This window comes from Brienomyrus brachyistius, chromosome 1 (genome assembly GCF_023856365.1).
Source record: "Brienomyrus brachyistius isolate T26 chromosome 1, BBRACH_0.4, whole genome shotgun sequence".
Lineage (NCBI taxonomy): Eukaryota > Metazoa > Chordata > Actinopteri > Osteoglossiformes > Mormyridae > Brienomyrus > Brienomyrus brachyistius.
Window position 1 is genome coordinate 9,872,025 of NC_064533.1, and position 20,393 is coordinate 9,892,417.

At 48.8% G+C, this 20,393-nt stretch overlaps 1 non-coding gene across 1 annotated transcript; it reads left to right on the plus strand.

Annotated features, from left to right (window-relative positions):
* The first annotated feature begins 16,643 nt into the window (after window positions 1–16,643).
* On the plus strand, window positions 16,644–16,807 carry LOC125706138 (U1 spliceosomal RNA). Its single transcript, XR_007381908.1, has one exon. It is a non-coding gene; the product is annotated as a U1 spliceosomal RNA (small nuclear RNA).
* Window positions 16,808–20,393: the final 3,586 nt, after the last annotated feature.

The following is a 20,393-nucleotide window of genomic DNA, read 5'->3' on the forward strand; positions in this document are numbered from 1 at the left end:
CTTTCAGTCTATTGGGCAAAGGAGTATGTGCTAACCCCCCCCCCCCCAAGCATGAGCCAGCATGGCAGTACCACATACACCCATCCCACAGCATATATTTTTGGCTGGGCAGTTATGAAGATCTCAGGCTCCATTGTACCACATCAGGGTCGCTGTGGAGGTGGCTGGTGGTTCCAGACACTACAGCAGAATTAGAAACACATGGCGATTTGCCCACTCCATCCTGTTCTAGTGAGACATCAGCAATTTGTACAAACTGTGAAACACCCCAGTAACATGGAGGTAAATTTAACTGAGGCCTGTCGTTGTCACACTACTTCTGCATGCTTTCCTGAGATTTCCGCTTGACAGTGCAGAGATGATGGGTCCTGACGGTCTTGCTGCAGTTAAAGCTCAGTACGTATGACCGTGCCATACCCAGGCAGTGTATGAAACAGAAAATATAAGCTGCTCCATTTACTCGCTGAGTAATGAGATAGAGTCCGAATGTGTGCGGCTGATTGGCTGGTGTTTCCGGTTGTTTCCACTTTACTTGCCCCTCGGAGGGGCCGAAGACCCCTTTGGCACGCCTACCCCAGCAGACAGGCCTGTGATGAGGCTTAATCACCAAGCCACAGAGTCAGCGCTAAGCACCTCCTAACGAAGGCCGGGTAATTAGGCATCGCGTATTCAGCAGTTAGACAAATAGAGCAGCAGATTCTAGAGTAATTAGATAATTTTTGCTCTGCTGTACTCTGCCAGTCTGAGGTAAAACCTTACATTCATTTATCACCCTTAAGTTTCAGCACATAATGTCAGTCATGATGTCAATGTCACACATGGGTTAGTTAGTTTTTTTTTTTACATGTGTTTCTGTCATTCTTATTACTCTTCAGTATTATACAGATGAGTATTACAATATTATTACAACATTCATTTTTTCCCCTTTATTTATAATTTGTGCTCAAAAAAGAGAATTATTAAGGCAAATAAAATCATCATAAACTTTTTGGGGCCAAGTCTGAAATACTGCTGTGTTTCGATCCTGATTGGCTGTAGGATGTAGTAGTTATTAATGATGGTCTTTCTTTGCCGGCACACTGTAGTTGGAGCATTCACACATCTTTGCACAGATGACGTGTTTCCTTTGACAGGAGCCTCTGTGTTCCCTATGCCGTCTTTGCTGATGATACCTCCTGCTGTAGCCCCAGCATGGCAGCACAAACTGCACGTCCCCAGTGCACTTCAGACTCATCCTCTCCATCGTGTTTTCGGTGAGTTGGTGACTCCACACTATTACATATGCTTGTGCGTGTGCGTTCCCTGACATAGGCTAGGACGTATCCTGCCTTACCATCCACGTCACTCACGGGATAACAAACTTTCTAGAGGGACAGGTGGAATTTGATTGCACCAATTAAAAAGAAAAGAAAATTTGGCTCGTGCTTGAAGAAATCGATCTTCTATCTAAGGTCCTCTTGGACTTTAGAGCTGTGTTTCAGCCTCCATTTTACTGGCCTTGAGCTCCCAGCCTGCGCTCACTTTTCTGTTCCAGTCTAAACGGAAGACAAGCTTTTTTGTTCTTGTGAATGGGGCACCTCTCCTGGTGATGCTGGATTTTGCAGTGGACGTGCCTCTCCTCTCCACATCACCACAGGGCGTGTGCGAGGGTCACATCCACACCTCCAGCGAGTGATGATTGTGACCTCACTGTTTCACAACTCTGTGTGTCATTTAAGAAAGTCATTCAGAGGTGAAGTTTGTATGGACACTGACGACACATGGCAGCTGTTCAGTAAATCACTTCCTTTTTAACACCTTAAAAGTCCCTGACTTATATAACATTCTGCATCTACAAAACTCACTCTTCTCTCTTATGCAGGAAGTAGAGCAGAGGTACTGTTTAGTGCATCAAAGAGCCTTTATTTAATTACAGTACAGAACACTCATGGCAGAGAGAGACAGCAGGTTGATATGGCAACGGTGGGGGTGCTAATTACTTTGCCCATTTATGAGTAGGAATCCCCCTTTAAAGGGCAGAACACCTGTGAAGAACCCCCCCCCCCAGCCAGAACCAAATGCCTCACACTATTAACTGTTTCATATCCATAGTCACACTGGTCCAGGTCTACTGAGATCTGCTTCATCTTCAGAGATACAGTCATCGCAGGATGGGATTATAGTTTGGGATTATAGGGATTATAGATTGGGATTATAGGGAATATCCATTAAACACAGTACATTCAAAATGTAAAACTGAAAGATTCTTCATGCAGACCTCAATGAGCTGGTCTGTACAGTGTGTTTACTTTATAGTCATGTGTCATTTTTCCTTGTTTTGGGAACGGGGCATAAATAAGCATTATGCAACATGACAGGTATGTAAACCGTCAGAGCCTGGCCTGCTGAGCACATTAGTACTTATTAGGTAAGGGTTTGGCCTGTAGCAGGTATAAACTCTTTTTTTACGCCATGGCTCTGTGAAGATGGTTGCACTTGTGATCACCGTCATCAGCTTTGGGTCCTATGATCCAGATCACAGCTGTCCTCTTTCTCATTGGCTGGGCTGCCACCATCCATTACAAACACTTTTTCACCTTGCCCGGCATTGAAGACGGAGGAAACACCTTCACAGTCGCTTGTCTGATGGGGGATGCCGATTACCGCTATCACTGTCCTCCAGGGGAGTGAACGCTTCATCAGAGACTTGGTATAATCAGCCAATCCGGTATTTGTGCGTTTTTCTCAGTTGTTCGGCCTACAAGGTGCACCTGTTTAAAGCTGTCTCATTTATGGTCATTACTACTATTACCACGATGATCATCATCTAAATTATATTATCATTGTTATTATTGTTGGTGTTTCATTGCATTTCATTATACTGAACTTAACTAAAAAAAAAATCATTGAGTGCTGAGGTTAAAACTGAGAAACAGGCATTGAAACCTAACCCCGCCCAGCCATTGTATTGGAGGAGTAGAGATTATGATTATTATTAAGGTATAATAACATTCCAGAAGGACATTTCTTTCTGTTCATTAGTGCAGTTCTGGCAGCTGTACAAGGCGGCACATGAAAGACTTATGCAAACCTCCAGATAACCGTGCACACAGTTGGTTAAATAAAAAGGTTACTGTAATTAGTGTTACCTTTGGGTTGTCTTAATTTTCCACACCCCCCTCTCATTTCCAGCTGGGAACCGTATCACATTTTTTTGGCACTTCTTGTCCCTTTTTCCACTTTCCATGGTGGCTTGCAGGTCCATTTACAGTCACGGGAGCAGAGCGGAGCAGGCCTGGATGACAGCAAAGGGAACCACACGCAGAGCAGCGTCACAGCTGCGCTGGAGGCCCAATGCCATGTCGCACTGGTGCATTGTGGGAACTCCTCTGTGCAGTTTCCCCTTACGATCCTTTCTCTAGATCAAAGTCTTTCCCAGGCTTCAGCTCTTCAGATCTCTGTCCTCCACAGGAAATGGAGAGGCTCTGCCATCCCCCCCCCCCCCCCCCCCAAGTCTTGGCTGGGGTCTGCTGGGAGGCGTGCAGGTGCTGCCTTATGTCATGCAGCTGTAACATTAAGTCATCCAGGTATTAGGTTATGTCATGCAGGCGTTCGTTCCGTGTTTTAAAGGCATGCCCGGTCAGGATTCCACCGCCTTCTGTACTGGCTGGAACACAGCTTGTTTACTTTAACATCTTTTTGAATTTATAAAATAGTTTGCTTTTATTTTAGCTTCGGGCTGGGGTGGGACGTGTGAGTAAAGGGCCTTTAAGATGTTAGCGGTCTCTTCCTTTCATTCTCCTAAGTCTTACAGGAAACCACACAGAAATCCAGAAGAAAAAAAAGTGTCCACAGCCACAACAGTATTTACGGTCGATTCTGCAGGATGGGGGACACTCAGCTGTAAATCCGGCCCCTTAACCATAGGACCGCGACCGCATGTGCCTCTCCGGGTGACCGCGTGGCGGTCACGATACAGGGCATGTAGGTAAACAGCGTGTAAACGCCAAAGTATTTGGGGACAGAAAGGCTGAAGACAGATATGTCAGGGTCCAAGAGAATGTTCCTGACGTTCCTGCTTTGGGTATTCATGGTGCCCGACATACACCCGGAAACTTGCAAAGGCAGGGTGGCATGTCTGCTGTCGATGGCACCTGTCATGGAGAGCTGCAGGCCAACGTGACTTCACAGGGCACTTCCACACTCCTTTCTGCCGTGTTGCTTTTGTTGCTATAACAGTTTACATAAAACTTTACTCCCTCACATCTCATCCTATTCATTACATCTTTCAGTTCATAAATGATTTGCTTGTTTGTCGAGGCAAACCACCTTCTTTGCCTCTTGCTAAGAAAGCTGTGGGTCAGATTCCTTAAGTGAGGTTGGTTGATTTCCTGCAGATTTTTTATTGATATTAAATTCCCTTTAGTGCTACTTAATGTTTGTACATTAACCCTGCAAATATAAAAAGAAAAAAAAATCTCTCAGCTTCCAAAGTTCAAGAACAAGATAAGTCATGTACACCTTGTCTTGAGTTACGAGGGATACATTTGCATAATGAGTAGAACGGTATGTACGTTTGTGGCGGGGGGGGGGGGGGGGGGGGTTGGGGGTTACTCTACATCGGACATCCGTGGATGAGCTTTTTATTTCTGCAATTGAGAAATATTGTCGCTATGTAGGGTTCCCGATGTGAGCCGCTGTTTCCTTCCACAAAGCTCCCATTTTAGGTAAATCCGAGGCACTAATTAACTTCACGCTAAGCCATCCATCTCAAATGGCATCCTGTCACTCCCAGGAGACAAGGGAAATAAAGACTTAGGCTGAACTTTGCTCACCTGATATATTTTCTTCCGCATTTCTCTGTTGATGCTCTGACCCCAGCAGATTAAATATCGATTACCTTAATTCACTCAATTAACAGTCTAGTTACAAAAAAATGTAACAGGTTGGGCGGTGCTTGTACTTTTGCATCGGTAGAAATCCTGCTGGAAATATTGCGAAAGCGTAACGTGTGCGTACATATCGGAAAACAACACACAATGATTTGTGTAATCAGTATCATCATCGTCACTTCTCCAGTTGTCTTCCCGCCACTTCTCCAGGTGAGGCTATGGCTGTTTCTCAATACCAAGAATGCAAAGATCATACTTGTGGTTTTGGCAAGAGTGATCTTGCTAACTTGCCTGCCAAGAATGAACTCGGGATGCAATGAATTATGGGATTGGTCTCGTTGGCGAGGGTGCAACCGATGTATCTGTGATATTTGGAGAAGGACAAGAACTACATGTGGGGATTTTTACCGTCCTCTGTACTTCCGGTCTTGAGTATTGGAACTGGTCTTCAGCAATGGAAGATGACGTAAAATATGTTCACGAGAACACAAGTATGGTCAATTCCTCATACACCCTAGGTCTGACCACACCTCTCTCTCTTTCCCTGACCACATACTTCATCCAGAAGGATCTGTCCCTGAACATTCCCCAACCAGCTGGGAGATACGATCTTCCTCTCCTCACACTAAGAGAGCCTCATTTTGTCTGTACAGAGACCCCAGAGGGGCACCTCTGCTCTTAGACCCGCCCCACTAGGCATGTTCGGGGAGGGAATGGGGTCACGTGGAAATATGCTGGCTTTAATGTAGAGACGGCCCCCAACCCCCCACTCACACCTGGATGCTCTCAGAGGCATCCTGCAGTAAAGGTGTCCATGTAATCACCATCACCCTGTTTGTGGCCCATCATAGTGATCGAATCCAAAAGCAAGCTCAACGTATACAGTGGTTGCTGGTGTTCCTCCAGAACAGACCCCAACCTCCTGCCATGTTAAACTGTCTCCTTTTTAAATATTAATGCTCTCAGAACTCGGACTAGTCCCAAATTCGCCTGCGTCAGTCTGGGTACAGGTCTTCAGGAACACCGTGTAAAGTCATAAAAATATATGCAGATAATAAAAATAAAATAAATTCCAGAACTTGATGTTACAGATGAAGGTGTGGGCTAATCACACGCTTCCGATGAAGCCCTCGGTTACATTTTAATGGAACAGTTATGTTTCGTCACGATTGCCTTCCCACGTTTCCACATGTAGACTAATCACTTGTGTGAAGTGTTAAGATGGAAACACCAGTAAGTCTAGTTTAAGTGTGAGGTTGCAATTAGGTACTGGTTGGGTTTTATGTCTGGTTTGAGAGTGAGATCTTCTCAACTTCCATGGATGAGTATGGTTCAGATCAGCATGGTGTATTTAATCCTGGCACTCCAATGCTCCTGTGGCTCCTGAGCTATTCTGGTCTGTATTTTTGTGTGGTTTTCCCTTGGGGGGGGGGGTGCACATGCTATATTAGGCAGAGTTTATAAAGGGCCGCTAGTGGCGTTTATAGCACCGAAGACGAGATCCCACTGCTACGAATGACCTTTAAACAGGGGGCTTTGGCTACAGGACCCTGCAGGGACACCTGCACTGCACACAGCAGATGCAGATTGCTTAGCAATAGTGACATAGCCCTCATAACAATAGAGACATAGCCCTCATAGCAATAGCAATGTAGCTCTCATAGGAACAGCAATGTAGCCCTTGTCCCTGTTCCTACCGAAAGCGATGTAGTCTTTGTCCCTGCTCCTAGCAAAAGTGATGTAGTACTTCTCCCTGCTCCTAGCAATAGCGATGTAGCCCTTGTCCCTGTTCCTAGCAATAGCAATGTAGCCCTTGTCCCTGTTCCTAGCAATAGCAATATATCACTTGGTCCTACTCCTAGCACAAGAGATATAGCCCTTGTCCCCCACTTAGTGACAGCAATGTAGTCCTTGTCCCTGTTCCTAGCAATAGCAATGTAGCCCTTGTCCCTGTTCCTAGCAATAGCAATGTAGCCCTTGTCCCTGTTCCTAGCAATAGCAATGTAGCCTTTGTTCCTGTTCCTAGCGATAGCAATATATCACTTGGTCCTACTCCTAGCACAAGAGATATAGCCCTTGTCCCCCACTTAGTGACAGCAATGTAGTCCTTGTCCCTGTTCCTAGCAATAGCAATGTAGCCCTTGTCCCTGTTCCTAGCAATAGCAATGTAGCCTTTGTTCCTGTTCCTAGCGATAGCAATGTATCACTTGGTCCTACTCCTAGCACAAGAGATATAGCCCTTGTCCCCCACTTAGTGACAGCAATGTAGCCCTTGTCCCTGTTCCTAGCAATAGCAATGTAGGCCTTGTCCCTGTCCTAGCAATAGCAATGTAGCCCTTGTCCTTGTTCCTAGCAATTGCAATGTAGCCCTTGTCCCTCCTCCTAGCGAAAGTGATGTAGCCCTTGTCCTTACTACTAGTGATAGTGATAGACCTGCCCCCTAATGTCTCTCTTGCCTCCCCTTATCTCTTTCTCAGCTTTAGACACCGAAAGCCTGTTCTTGGGGGTGGGGGGCATACAAGACGCGCAGTGATGGCCACAGCTCACCATTCAAAGTGACTTCTGAAGTGGCTCAATCCCAAAATCCCCTGCAATTTGGCACTTTCTGTAAGATTCCGCTTCTTTGTTTTGGCAGCAGCTGAAGATCACAGGAGAGCACAGCGGTGCCACTTGACTGAACATGTCAGCCTGTTGTTTTGATCCATGTGACAGGTGACACAGTGTCACACAGACAGCTGCTACATCATCTTTGACTGCATGTGACCACATGACTTCATATTACCGAAGTAAATAATCATATAAGACGAAAAAAGGGCTGGAACACGGAGACCCATATTAGGCTGGGGTCAGCTGTCAGTTGGTGATGGCTATCATAACAAGTAAGCAGCTAGAAAACCGATCAGCATAAATGACATGATGTGTCTGTGTGTGTAATACTGGACGAAATTAACACAAAACTAACACAGATATAGAGAATGATTTAATGAAACTGGAATCTGTTGTTAGATGAAACATATAAGGTTCTATTTGCTGTTCTGAACCATCGACCATCTGTAAATATTGTTCATTTTTCTCCGTATTTTTGCAGTATCAGCTCAGGACCTTTTCCGATTGGTGAAAATGACTCATCACTTAATAATCAAAGTATTTTACACTTTTTATTTCCCAGTACAATCCGGGCGATTTACATCAAGCTTGTTAAGCTCTGCGTTCGCCAATAGCGACGTCCCCCAGACACATATCACCCAGTCAGCTGGTCATGTCTCACAGCTCCAGGGCGACCACGACTAGCACCCAGAGCCGACAGCTTTGTGCTGTTTCTGAGTGAAGGTTCTGGAATGAAACACCATAACGTCAGTCTTTTGTCTGACGGGACTTTGGCCCAAAAGGAGCCCTGTCTGTCTCGCCAGGCTGCGGCAGCAAGTTTCTTGGCTGGACCTCTTGTCCAAAGAATTGTGCTTTTCCCATAAACCCATTTCAGCATTCTTGTTGGCGTAGCCTGAAGCTCTAAAAAGCAGGCCCTGAGGGTACAGTCAGACATGTCGCTAAGTGATTTGACGTCCTAACTCATACAGTCTCAGTGGGTTATGGAGTCTTAATGGGTGATAGAGTCTCAGTGTTTCAAAGAGTCTCAGTGGGTCATGCAGCCTCAGTGGATCACGGAGTCTCAGTGAGTCATGCAGCCTCAGTGGCATATAGAGTCTTAGTAGGTCATAGAGCTTCAGTGAGTCATAGAGTCTCAGTGGGCGATAGAGACTCAATGTGTCACAGAGTCTCTGACTGTCATACAGCCTCTGTGGGTCATAAAGTTTTAATGAGTCACAGAGTATCATGCAGCCTCAATGGGTCATACAGTATTTTGGGTCATGGAGCCTCTGTAAAGGAACAGCTGTCATGCTGTGAGTTGTGCCAGCTGTATTTTTACCTTGTGGGCGGTGTCGCGGGCCTTGAATGGGCCGAGGAGCCAAGCATATGCCAACAGGGAGGTTGAAATCCCTCATAGCCAATCAGAGGATGCACCAGGAGCCCACCTCTGCGGTGAGGCGTTCCTGCCAAAATGAGCTGTAACCGCTCCCTGACCCATCAGCGGCCTGACCCGGGCCTGTATCACTATCTCTGTGTTCATCATCCAGGAGAGGAGATGTGTTTGTAGGCAGTTAAGATGACAATCCTGGGAAGGGAGGGTGGGGAGTGGTGCAGACCCTTCTAGAGAAGCTGGGTGCAATTTGGATGCTTGGAGTTTACACTGAGAGACGATTCTTTTCTGTGGCTCTGTGGCAGATCGCCGCATCACAGCTGACGAAGGGTTAACTGCATGCACGGTCTCGCTGCCCCTTCCAGAACGCTCCGTCCTCACCGCTTAATGTCACGGCAGGAGAACGATCTGCCAGCTCGCTCTGTTCCTCACCCCAGGTTCTCCTGAAGTCCTCCTCCAGAACTGCCCGGCCTCCCTCTCCTGCTTTGTCCTCTTTCTCAGCTTCTGTTTTGATCGCCTATCTTACAGACTCTCCTCCAGTGATGAGTCACTGCCTCCTGCCTTTTCAGCAGGGCTGGGTCAGTGCTCCCTGTGGGGGCAGGGTGAGTCAGCGCACTGTGACTCACCCCCCCGTCCCCCCCTCCCTGGGCCTCCATCCCCTTCGGGAATCCAGACCCGTGGCCGGCAGTCTGACTCAGCTCCCAGTTTAAGGCTGCCTCATGCGTTACTGAGGCCCCATCATCCATATCATGTATCTGCCAAGGCCTGGGGCACCTTTGGGGTCTCATGTTACCCCCCGGCCCCATACTTCATATGCAGCCGCTCCCCCTCACCTGTGATTCTCAATCCATCGCTCCTTGGCCCTTGTCACCCTGGAAGTGACACTCTCGATCTCCTCCCATGTCCTCTTTGCGCGTGAGCCCGCACAGTGACACCCAACCTCCCTGGCACCCTTCCCCCCCCCCTGAATGACAGCGTAAAAGTAGCAACAAACAGGAGCCCCTGAGCGAGGATGTGTTTACACCAGGGTGTCACTCGGTGCATTTACGCTGAGGGGTCATTGGGTGCCTTCCAAGGTTGGCGTCACTGCGGGGCATCTGCGGGCCATGCCGCCCCCAAATAAGCCATTGTGCCCCCCCAGCACTACCCACTAGGGACACCAACTTTTATTTTATTTTTTAATAATATTTTTCATCCTAAAACAAATAAGCCCATCTTGCCCAGGGATGTGGCTACGGATCATTGGCTTATCCAAAGCTTCACCGCCTTCCCAAGCACCACTTTTGCCCTTGCGTAGCGCTGGGCAGGATATCAAATTTTTACTTCATATATTTTGAAAATGAGATACAGGATGACACAATGTTCTTTATATTGACAAACTTTTTAAAATTAGTGGTCTATTAAAGATTTTTAATGGAAACCAATGTATTCCTTCCATAAACTACACAAGCACTTGTGACGTTGCACAGACTCCCAGAACCCTCAGCTAAAATCAAACCAGTTCAGTTAGTGGCATCTCACTGGCGTCTCACTGGCATCTCACTGGCATCTCACTGGCATCGCAGAGTCTTTGTCACACGGTTCATTTCATTTTAAAACATTGACAAATAGATCACAGGTTAAAATATCTTCTGTGAAATACTTGTGACGTTTCTATAATTTTCTGGAAGAGTAATAACTCCAAATGAGAATCTTTCCCAATAGTAATTGCCCTCTCATAGTTGTCAGTGTTGAAGCTGCTTTATTGGATCCATCCAAACGTGCTTTATTTTTGTCTTTACTTTGAGACTTTAGTTTGCAATAATGAGAATGTCTATACTGTCTAGTTATAGATTTGTATTTAGGAAAGGAGAGGGAAATGCTGTATTTGCATTTCATTTTGACCACACTGTTAATACTGCGGGTTGTCATGTTACGCGTTTACACTGGGGTACCACAGGCGTGTTTACACCGGGGTGTCACTGCATGTGTTTACTCCGGGGTGTCACTGCGCATGCTTACTCCTGGCTGTCAATGAGTGCATTTACTCCTGGGTGTCACTGGCCCGGTTTACTCCATAGTTTCACTGGGCTCATTTACTCTGGGTGTCAATGGGCCTGTTTACTCCAGGGTGTCACTGGCCTGGTTTACTCCATAGTTTCACTGGGCTCATTTACTGTGGGTGTCAATGGGCGTGTTTACGCCAGCATCTCACTGGGCGTGTTTCCACCGGGGTGTCACTGGGTGTGTGCGCCTCTATTTACTATCCCGCGTGATCCGTCTCACATGCCTTTAGCTGTGAAATGAGGCACGGCTGGCAGGGGTTACATGACGGGAAAGATCAGATGCTCTGCTCTCCCCTAAGCCAGGTCCCCCCCGCCCCCCAACCTCAATGCACCTATCGCCCCCTTGAGGCCAGCCAGGCGGCGTGCTGTCAGTCACGTGGGTGATGTCAAGCGGAGCCACCTGTACTGCCCAGCGGAGCTCACCTGATGTGTGGCTCTACTGCCGGCCGATTGTGAGATGCGGAAGTCGGCACACGAGGTTATGTGTGTGGGGGATCAGCACCCAGCTGAGTGTGAATATGGACCCCCCCCCCCCCCACAACATATCCCTCGTATAAAAAGGATGTCACAGTTGGGTTCAAAGAACTTTGCAGTTTTGCACTGGTTATGTCAACAGTGTTTTACAGTATTATTAACTGCAGTTTTGTGTGTGTGTGTGTGTGTGTAGGAAGTTCCCTGTCCCATGCCTGTCCTTGCGTCCATAAGATAACAAAATGTACACCTTATCGTTATCTTTTTTAAGATATGGAACCTGAGTTTGGCATCCCTGACCATGTTACGCAGCAGTGAGGCTGGACTCCTCGTGTGACCTGCCACGCCGTTCCGGCAGCATGAACGCCGTCATACTTGTATATTTACGTGACGCTAACTGTCAGCCTTTCGTGTCATGTGACCTCGATGCTGTCCCATGGCTCATTGCATGGGTCGGTGCTTTTCAGAGGTCACTGGGTGTCCCATCCCACAGTTGCCGGAGGGGCTGCTTGTTGGCGGAGCTGGTGCCTGAGCCCGAGCTTGGCTGGTCATGTGTTCCTAATACGGTCAGTGTGACCGGCTTCACAGCAGCTACACGAAGTGGATTATGCACTGAGCACCCGTGTGACCCAGTGAGCAGGGTGGGAGCCACTATGCCGGAGCAGAATGCCTCTGCCAGGTTTCCATGGATACGCTACTCACGAGACCCACATCGTCAGTCTGACCGGGGGTAATTCATTTCAGTGGCAGTGGCCGCGCACCAAGCGAGCTGTGAGGTTTCGGAACAGGTGCACGTGACCGGATGAGGCCTCCCAGGGGATGCCATGCACCCATCTCTCTGGTGGGGGTGGGACGGCTTGTTCATTCAGGATGACAGAAACGCACTTCCCAGACATTTCGTGACAGCTCTCCCTTCCTGATAGAGACGCAAAAGGAGTTCTCTGGGGGCTGGGGTAGGTGGGTGGGGGGCGATGATGCGGTGACTCATTGCCACTTTTGCTTTGGCCACATGGGTAGGGGGGCTGTGAAGTGAGTCACGGAGATGTTGGTCATGTAAGCTAGTCCAGGGCCAACAGAGCCCGCAAATTCAGGATAACCCCCCTTTCAAAATGCACCATTTCCAGTGATCCAGTGACCCCTGACCTCAGTGCCCCCTGGTGGTATTCCCATATTGTTTTCAGTAGTGGCTGTGAGGAGGGCGGACCTTATTATTTTGGGGAATTTTGTAGCAATTGGGCTTCATACTCATGGTTGTAAATGTGTGTCATATCTGCTGTGACAGTGAGCGATTGCTGCTGTGATTCAGTCAAAACACCTCCTGGGTGTTTTTAATGAACTTATTAAGGGGACACAGTAGTCTGCATTTTTTCACAGAGCTTGTTTGGCAGGTAAAATTCCTTGTGATGGCCAAAGGCCAACCCTTTCCTGCAAAAAGACTCCGAATCAAAATGCTAAATAAAATTCAATGTTTGAACTTTTAACCTGTCTTGTTTGCTTGTGTTTGGCCCTGTGGGTAGGTCACTCTGCCACATGCTTCACCCCTGTCATGTGACCCCGGTCTACCTGGCTTTAGGTACAAATCAGCTTCAGATTCAACAGTCGGCGGCGTTCAGCATGGCCGTTGCGTTGGGCTTCTGTGGGTTTGGAGGCAGCTACACAAACGGAAAACCACTCTGGCGCTTCAGTTATCCACCTCCGCAGCTTCCAGCTTCACGCTCCATTCTCAGGTCCCTCCCAGTTGGGTGGCAGCATTGCCCAAGGGAAGGCCCATTCCACGGCACCCCCATGTGCCAGGGCCCCTGGGGGCAGTGCCACGCACCACCATATGCTTATAACTATTCATGAGGCCCTTTATGCCTCTGTTGGGGGTGGGGGGGGGGGTTGGTAATACCTTGGGGGGGGGGGGGAGTACTGCTCCCCTTGACAGACACATGACATATTTCTGTCTGTGTCATCAGTCGGATAATCCCTACATACAGCACTCGTCCTCTGACACAAAAACTGATAAAGACTCACCAAAAATCATAGATCGTTGAACTCCGGCAGCTGGTGACCCCACTGGCTCAAATGTGCTTTTTGGGTCTCCCTTGGTAACTCTGTTGTTTATTATTCTGCAATCACCTTGCATTTGGCTACGAAACCACAGTCACCTGAGCGCAAATTCAGCCCAATGGGCCTCGTTTTGGGATTTCGCTCACCACCGGAGATGGAGATGACGCTGTTAAAGTGACTTTGTTGTTACGCGATGCCTCGGGGGGCTGCACAGATCCCGGCGCGCATGTGGACGGCACGCGGGCGGCTGGGATGTGCCTGTTCGCAGGACTAATCCCGCTTCCCTGTTATCAGATCAGCTTCCGCTGGGGACGGGTGTCACTCTGTGAGCCATTGTGCGTAACAAAGGGGCCTTTGCCGGCCGGTGGTGGTGGCGCGGGATCCTGGCTCGCGCTGAGCCAGGCGGCGCAGGCGCCATGGGCGTCTGGGCATGTGCCAGAAACAGGCGCTGCTGAAGACGCTCATTCGGGACTAAAATAAGCAGACCGGGGTCAGGCCAGGACGCCCCGTCCTTCCAGAGCCACCGGTGCTGCTGCTGTGTGCTTGTGAGTGCTGGGCCACGCCGGAGCTGGACCCACACAGCTGGACAGAGAGCCCCCCCCCCATTCCTGCCGAATTTGGCAGCCAGACTGACGAGCCGCATCTGTGAGGAAGGACGTCAGGACACCACCCGTGTGACCCACGGTGACCTGGCGAGGATGCGGACGGGGGGTGGAGGGGGGGTGTGGTGGAGTACTCCAACGGATTCGCCCCCATGGGGGTGACTGGAGACAGCAGAGGTTCAAACACATGCACGCATATACACACACACGCACACACACACACACACACACACACACTCACACGTGTGGCATGTGCGTAGGGAATAGCGATTATCCTCTCTAATCAGGAATGTCTGGATGTCTGACTGTCCGCAGCTGGTTTGGAAGCCGCCGGATCTGTTACAGATGGTCTGCGTGTCATGAGGAGAAGCTTGCAGACGACACATTACCACAAGTTTACATTTGACTGTTTTTTTTTAACAGAGGCAGCTATGTACTTATTGCTGCGTGATTATAGCCCAGTAACATTTTAATGACATTCAAGAATTGTTGATCTGACCTCTGCCCCCCCCCCCCCACATTGCACAGAGCCACACGTGGCTTACAGAGGTGCTCTGCTTTGGCTGGACCTCGTCCTCTCGCTCCTACATGTTGCCCTCAGCCTCTGAAGGTTCAACTCCATGATTACAGCTAAGCTCTCTTTCCAGATAAGAACCTAAGGAAAGGCGTACAACCCTGAGACCTCATGATACTCTGAGGTATTTCAGGTGCATTTCAGCAACCCTGAGACCTCATGACACTCTGAGGTATTTCAGGTGCATTTCAGCAACCCTGAGACCTCATGACACTCTGAGGTATTTCAGGTGCATTTCAGCAACCCTGAGACCTCATGAAACTCTGAGGTATTTCAGGTGCATTTCAGCAACCCTGCGACCTCATTACACTCTGAGGTATTTCAGGTGCATTTCAGCAGCCCCGAAACCTCACGACACTTTGAGGTATTTCAAGTGCGTTTCGGCGGCCCTGGAACCTCACGACACTCTGAGGTATTTCAGGTGCGTTTCCGCGACCCTGAGACCTCATGACACTCTGACGTATTTCAGGTGCATTTCAGCAGCCCCGAAACCTCACGACACTTTGAGGTATTTTAAGTGCGTTTCGGCGGCCCTGGAACCTCACAACACTCTGAGGTATTTCAGGTGCGTTTCCGCGGCCCTGAGACCTCATGACACTCTGAGGTATTTCAGGTGCATTTCAGCAGCCCTGAAACCTCATGACACTTTGAGGTATTTTAAGTGCGTTTCCGCGGCCCTGGAACCTCACGACACTCTGACGTATTTCAGGTGCGTTTCCGCGGCCCTGAGACCTCATGACACTCTGAGGTATTTCAGGTGCATTTCAGCAGCCCCGAAACCTCACAACCCTTTGAGGTATTTCAGGTGCGTTTCGGAGTCCCTGAAACCTCACAACACTGAGGTATTTCAGGTGTGTTTCAGCAGCCCTGAAACCTTATAACACTCGTATTTTGGCTTTATAATGTGGTGTCCTCCCTGTGGCAGTTGACAGACTAGCTGATATTACGATTTGGCTTCGGTAACTTCACCGGAGGCAAAATTCATAAGAATCAAATGATTCAATTTCCTTGCAGAGCAGAGAGTTCGAAGGAGAAGGAAGACACAGATCGAGGACCCAGTGTGTGTCCTACATGCCGAGAACGACACAGTGCAAGAATTTAACCAGTCACCATCTAGACTACCAGAAATAAATGCCCCTGCAAATGACAATGCGCAGGCAGCCATGAGGTGGGGATGGGGGAGGGGGTGGGACGTGGCTGTTTGTTTTGGAGTAGTGGCTCTGCCCTGTCTGACCACGTGGAGAATCTGGGGAGTGGGCCGTCTTCCCAACACAACAGGAAGCCTGGGGGAGTGACCCACAGTTGCTCACTGGCTCCATCGTCTGCCGCGGTCTCTGGGTTTATGCACGCTGGTCCAAAACACCGGATGTCTGAGCTGGAAATGGCTGGTGGCATTTGGCAGAGAGAGTACAGATGCAGTTAGGAATTCACCTATTTATAATTCCCATAAACATTAATAAAGCTGCCTGTTTTTGTTATGTCTGCTTATTAAATACACATCAGGCTGGATCGAAGGGTATGCTTTGGTTTATCTGTTACTATCAGTGACTTCGCCCCGTAGAAAAACAGCCCGAGGGGTTGGATCGCCCTGACTGTGGCGACTCTGCCCCGACCTTTTCCACCAGGCTCTCCTTTTATAGATTTCACCCACCAAGGATTTCAGACCCACAGCCCTGCAGGTGTCAGGGAAAACAGTATTGAACTAATGTGTATGCTGACCCAACAGAGTCACTCACCCACATCCACATGGTTTATCTAATGTAGGGTTTACTTGCTAGTTACTGCGACTGTACTGAGGTGAATCGAGGTTAGTTTTATGTCAGAAGATCTTCAATCAGCTGGAAACTGGCAAATGACTGGCTGTCCTTAAACTCCACACAAGCTCTGGCGCTCAGTGTAGGGTGGCCACCTAATCCATGTCAGGGGGGCCCTATGAACTACTTCAGACTTTACAAGCTGCTTTAAAACTGAAATGCTTGGCCAAATAGTTCTTGTGCTTTGACTGGTTTGTTTCCTTGACTGACTCATCCAACTGCTTCACATTAACATTAGATACTTACCTGGCAGGGGAGATACCATGATCACGAATGTGATTCACCCAGGGTGAGGCCCAGCCACTGCACTGCGGCTCTGCTGACACATGCCAGTTCCCCAAATGTGGGAGTCTCCACTGCATAATGTCTGGTAGTGGGGGACTGCGTTCAGGCTCTGCCCTGATTTTGTGGGCAGTGGTGGTCTAATGGTTAGGGAAGTGCACTCGTAATTGAAAGATTGCAGGTTTGTATTCCTGACCAGCAAGGCACCACTGAGGTACCCTGAGTAAGGTACTGCCCCCCCAGCACTGCTCCCCTGGTGCTGAACTAGCTGCCCACTGCTATGTCACATTGTCACATATGGGTTAAATGCTGAGAACACATTTCGTTGTTGTGCACTGTGTGTGTCAACAATGACAACTAATCACTACGTTCACAATTCAATTCATTAGTGGCACATGCATGATTATAGGAGACTGATCAGCACATGGCAAGGAGTTAGTGCTAAAGTGAAATGCAGGTCTTTTTAATCGAACTGGTAGTTCCCGAACACTGTCCTAGCTCATAGTGTCCTTCCTGACATGGATTAGGTGGTAACCCCAGCTTAGCGTCATGCTCAGATAGGCCTGACATGAATGTTATAGCATAGCAGAAACCCTGATGATCGCAGAAACTGACCTTTTTCCATGGACGCACTCTGACTGTGGTCACTCATGATTACTTTTTGATTGTAATTGTTTAATAATGTGCCTGGTGTACATAACTTCGGGGACAGGCTCCGGACCTTGCAACCCTGCATAGCCCAAGCGAGTATGCAAAACAGATGCCGGGATGGATGTTTAATAATCCACTTTATTCAGTGGCCTGGTACATGTGGGAGTGTCACTAACTGTGTAAGTGAGAGCTACATGGGCTTGGTGAAATCCCAACGTGGTCATGTATTTACAGGACGGATGACAAGCTGGCCAGGGCCCGGCTGAGCTGGTCTACGTTCTGGGATTTTCACCTGGCTTCCAGTAGCAGGTCCAAATGCAGCTTAACGAGCTGGTGCATCCTCTCTGTGATTGTCTGCTAGACAAACCCGTTTGCATTTCTGCATTAATTCTGCCCATGTTTAACTTTCTCTGCACTTTACAAAAGTTAGTGATGTTGTTTCTGATCATTGGTGTCTGCTGTCGAGAGCCCCCCTGGCAGCCCCCCCCCCCCCCCCCTCGGCCAGCGCGGAGCTGTTAATGACCCCCCAGTGAGCTGCTACGCATTGAGTGAAATCTCAGCGCCTTTAATACTCACACATTTAAAGGCTTCAGGGTACAGGGAGGGAGGCATTAGTAATGCCTCAGCACCCAGCAGGCGGGGGCGCCGCATGGGGGGGGGGGGGTTAATGCATCTCAGCAGACTGGCACCTCCTCGCCCACGTTTGCTGCTGAAGTGTGTGTGTGCATTTGCATGTGTCTGTGTGTATCTGTGTCTGTCTGTGTCTGTGTGTATCTGTGTCTGTGTGTATCTGTGTCTGTCTGTGTCTGTGTGTATCTGTGTCTGTCTATCTGTGTCTGTGTGTATCTGTGTCTGTGTCTATCTGTGTCTGTCTATCTGTGTCTGTCTGTGTCTATCTGTGTCTGTCTGTGTCTGTCTATATGTGTCTGTCTGTGTGTATCTGTGTCTGTCTGTGTCTATCTGTGTCTGTGTGTATCTGTGTCTGTGTGTATCTGTATCTGTCTGTGTCTGTCTGTGTCTGTCTGTGTCTGTGTGTATCTGTGTCTGTCTGTGTCTGTCTGTGTCTTTCTGTGTCTGTGTGTATCTCTGTCTGTCTGTGTCTGTGTCTATCTGTGTCTGTGTGTATCTGTGTCTGTGTTTGTATCTTTGTGTGTGTATCTGTGTCTGTGTGTATCTGTATCTGTCTGTGTCTGTCTGTGTCTGTCTGTGTCTGTGTGTATCTGTGTCTGTCTGTGTCTGTGTGTATCTCTGTCTGTCTGTGTCTGTGTCTATCTGTGCATGTGTGTGTGGGTGTGTGTCTTTTCTTTAGAGCTCAGCAGACCTGAATTCATTGTGGTTCTTAAGAGATTATGGATCTTTGTAATTTGTCACCGGTTTGCAGCCGTTTTCTCGGTGTCGCCAAGACCTGGACATTATTGACTTTTTCTAAGCACCGCGTATTAATAACGCAGCTGCAGAGCATCGATCGCAGCCGCCTCTCCTCCCCCATGCCACCGCCGCCCTGCTCCTGAGGTTGCACCATCTCCTGTCCTCCACCGGTATTTCTTTAGGTTACTATCCTCTCCTCGGCGGCATTCTCCTCGCTCCCAGGGCAGAGCCACTGTCCGGGGACAGTGACAGAGTGCCATGGCCCAGCCGCGGCACGCACATCCCCCTCCATCGATCCCCATCTAGGCCGGCCCATAAATTCGGCAGTGTCGACAGTAAAGCAAATTGCGACGGAGGCGAGTCTCGCCAATGCCGAGCGGTAATCCTAAATCAACGGGCGCAATATCAAAGTGCTGCCTTTGTTCCACATCTGGGCTGCAGGTGATGGAAGGTGGTTGCATGTGCATTTGTGCGTGTGTGTGTCTGTGGATTAGGGTCATTTTACATTGTGGGGACCAAATGTTCCCCCCAGTGTGATAAAAACCTGTTATATTGATGTTATGGGGAACTTTTTTCAGGTCACCACAAAGACTGCAATCAATAAACTAAAAATGCAAAAAATCTCATACTTTCTTTGGTTATTTATGGTTAAGGTTAGCACTGGGTAGGGGCTAAGGTTGCTATGGTGGGACTAGAGTTTTTCCCATAGAAATGAACGGAGAGTCCCCACAAAGACATAATTACAAACCTGTGTGTGTGTGAGTGCGCATATGTGTGTACATGTGATCAGGCAGCCTGTATGTGTGTGTGGTTATTCTCTCTCTTCTCTGTGTTGTGTGGGTGATTCAGTGGCAGGACCCCCCCACCCCCACCCGTCTATCTCCTGTACCACACCGGGACCCTAATGGCCTTTATCTCACAGCCTGTTTCTCAGGTGGCCCCCTGCCACCTGCAGACACGCTGCTGTCCTCGTTAACCCGCCGCTCAGCCCCCGTCTCCTCGTTTGCCCACCCCACCATCCCCCCCAACCAGGTTGGACTGGGGACCTGGCGTCTGGCTGTCTGTGTTTGTGAGCTTCATCCATCATTTGCAAAGGGATAGGTGCCCAAGCCGCCTCGCACAGACAGCCTAACGGGGCCTCAAGGAAGGAGCCCGGGGGCCAAAGGCTGTTCTTCCTCATTGTTCGGACTCCTGAGAGCTAGATTAATAACAGTGATGAGAGTAATCCATGCATTTCCAATAGCCATTTATCCAGTGCAGGGTCACTGGGAATAATATTAATCATCATGATATTCAGCATCATCTTAATCATCATCATCCTCATCATCCTCATCATTATCACCATCACAATACTTCTCCTGGTGAGGGTCACGGTGGCATCATGCGGAGCAGATTCATATCGACAGGCTCTAGCTCTCTCTAGGGGATCCCCAAACATCCCTGAGAGATTTCCTCCCTGCTGCATGTCCTGGGCTTGCCCCAAGCATCTGCCCAGTGGCTTGTGTCCCTTGGGAACCATCCAGGTAGGATCTTTATAAGAGGCACCTCAGCTGGCTGTTTTCGATCTCTGCGACTCCTTCCCCAACACCCAGTACCCCCAGTTTCAGGCACTTGTCTTTACCGCCCTGTTCTTCCAGTCATTACCCACAGCTCATGACCATAAGTGAGAATGGGGACGTAGATCAGT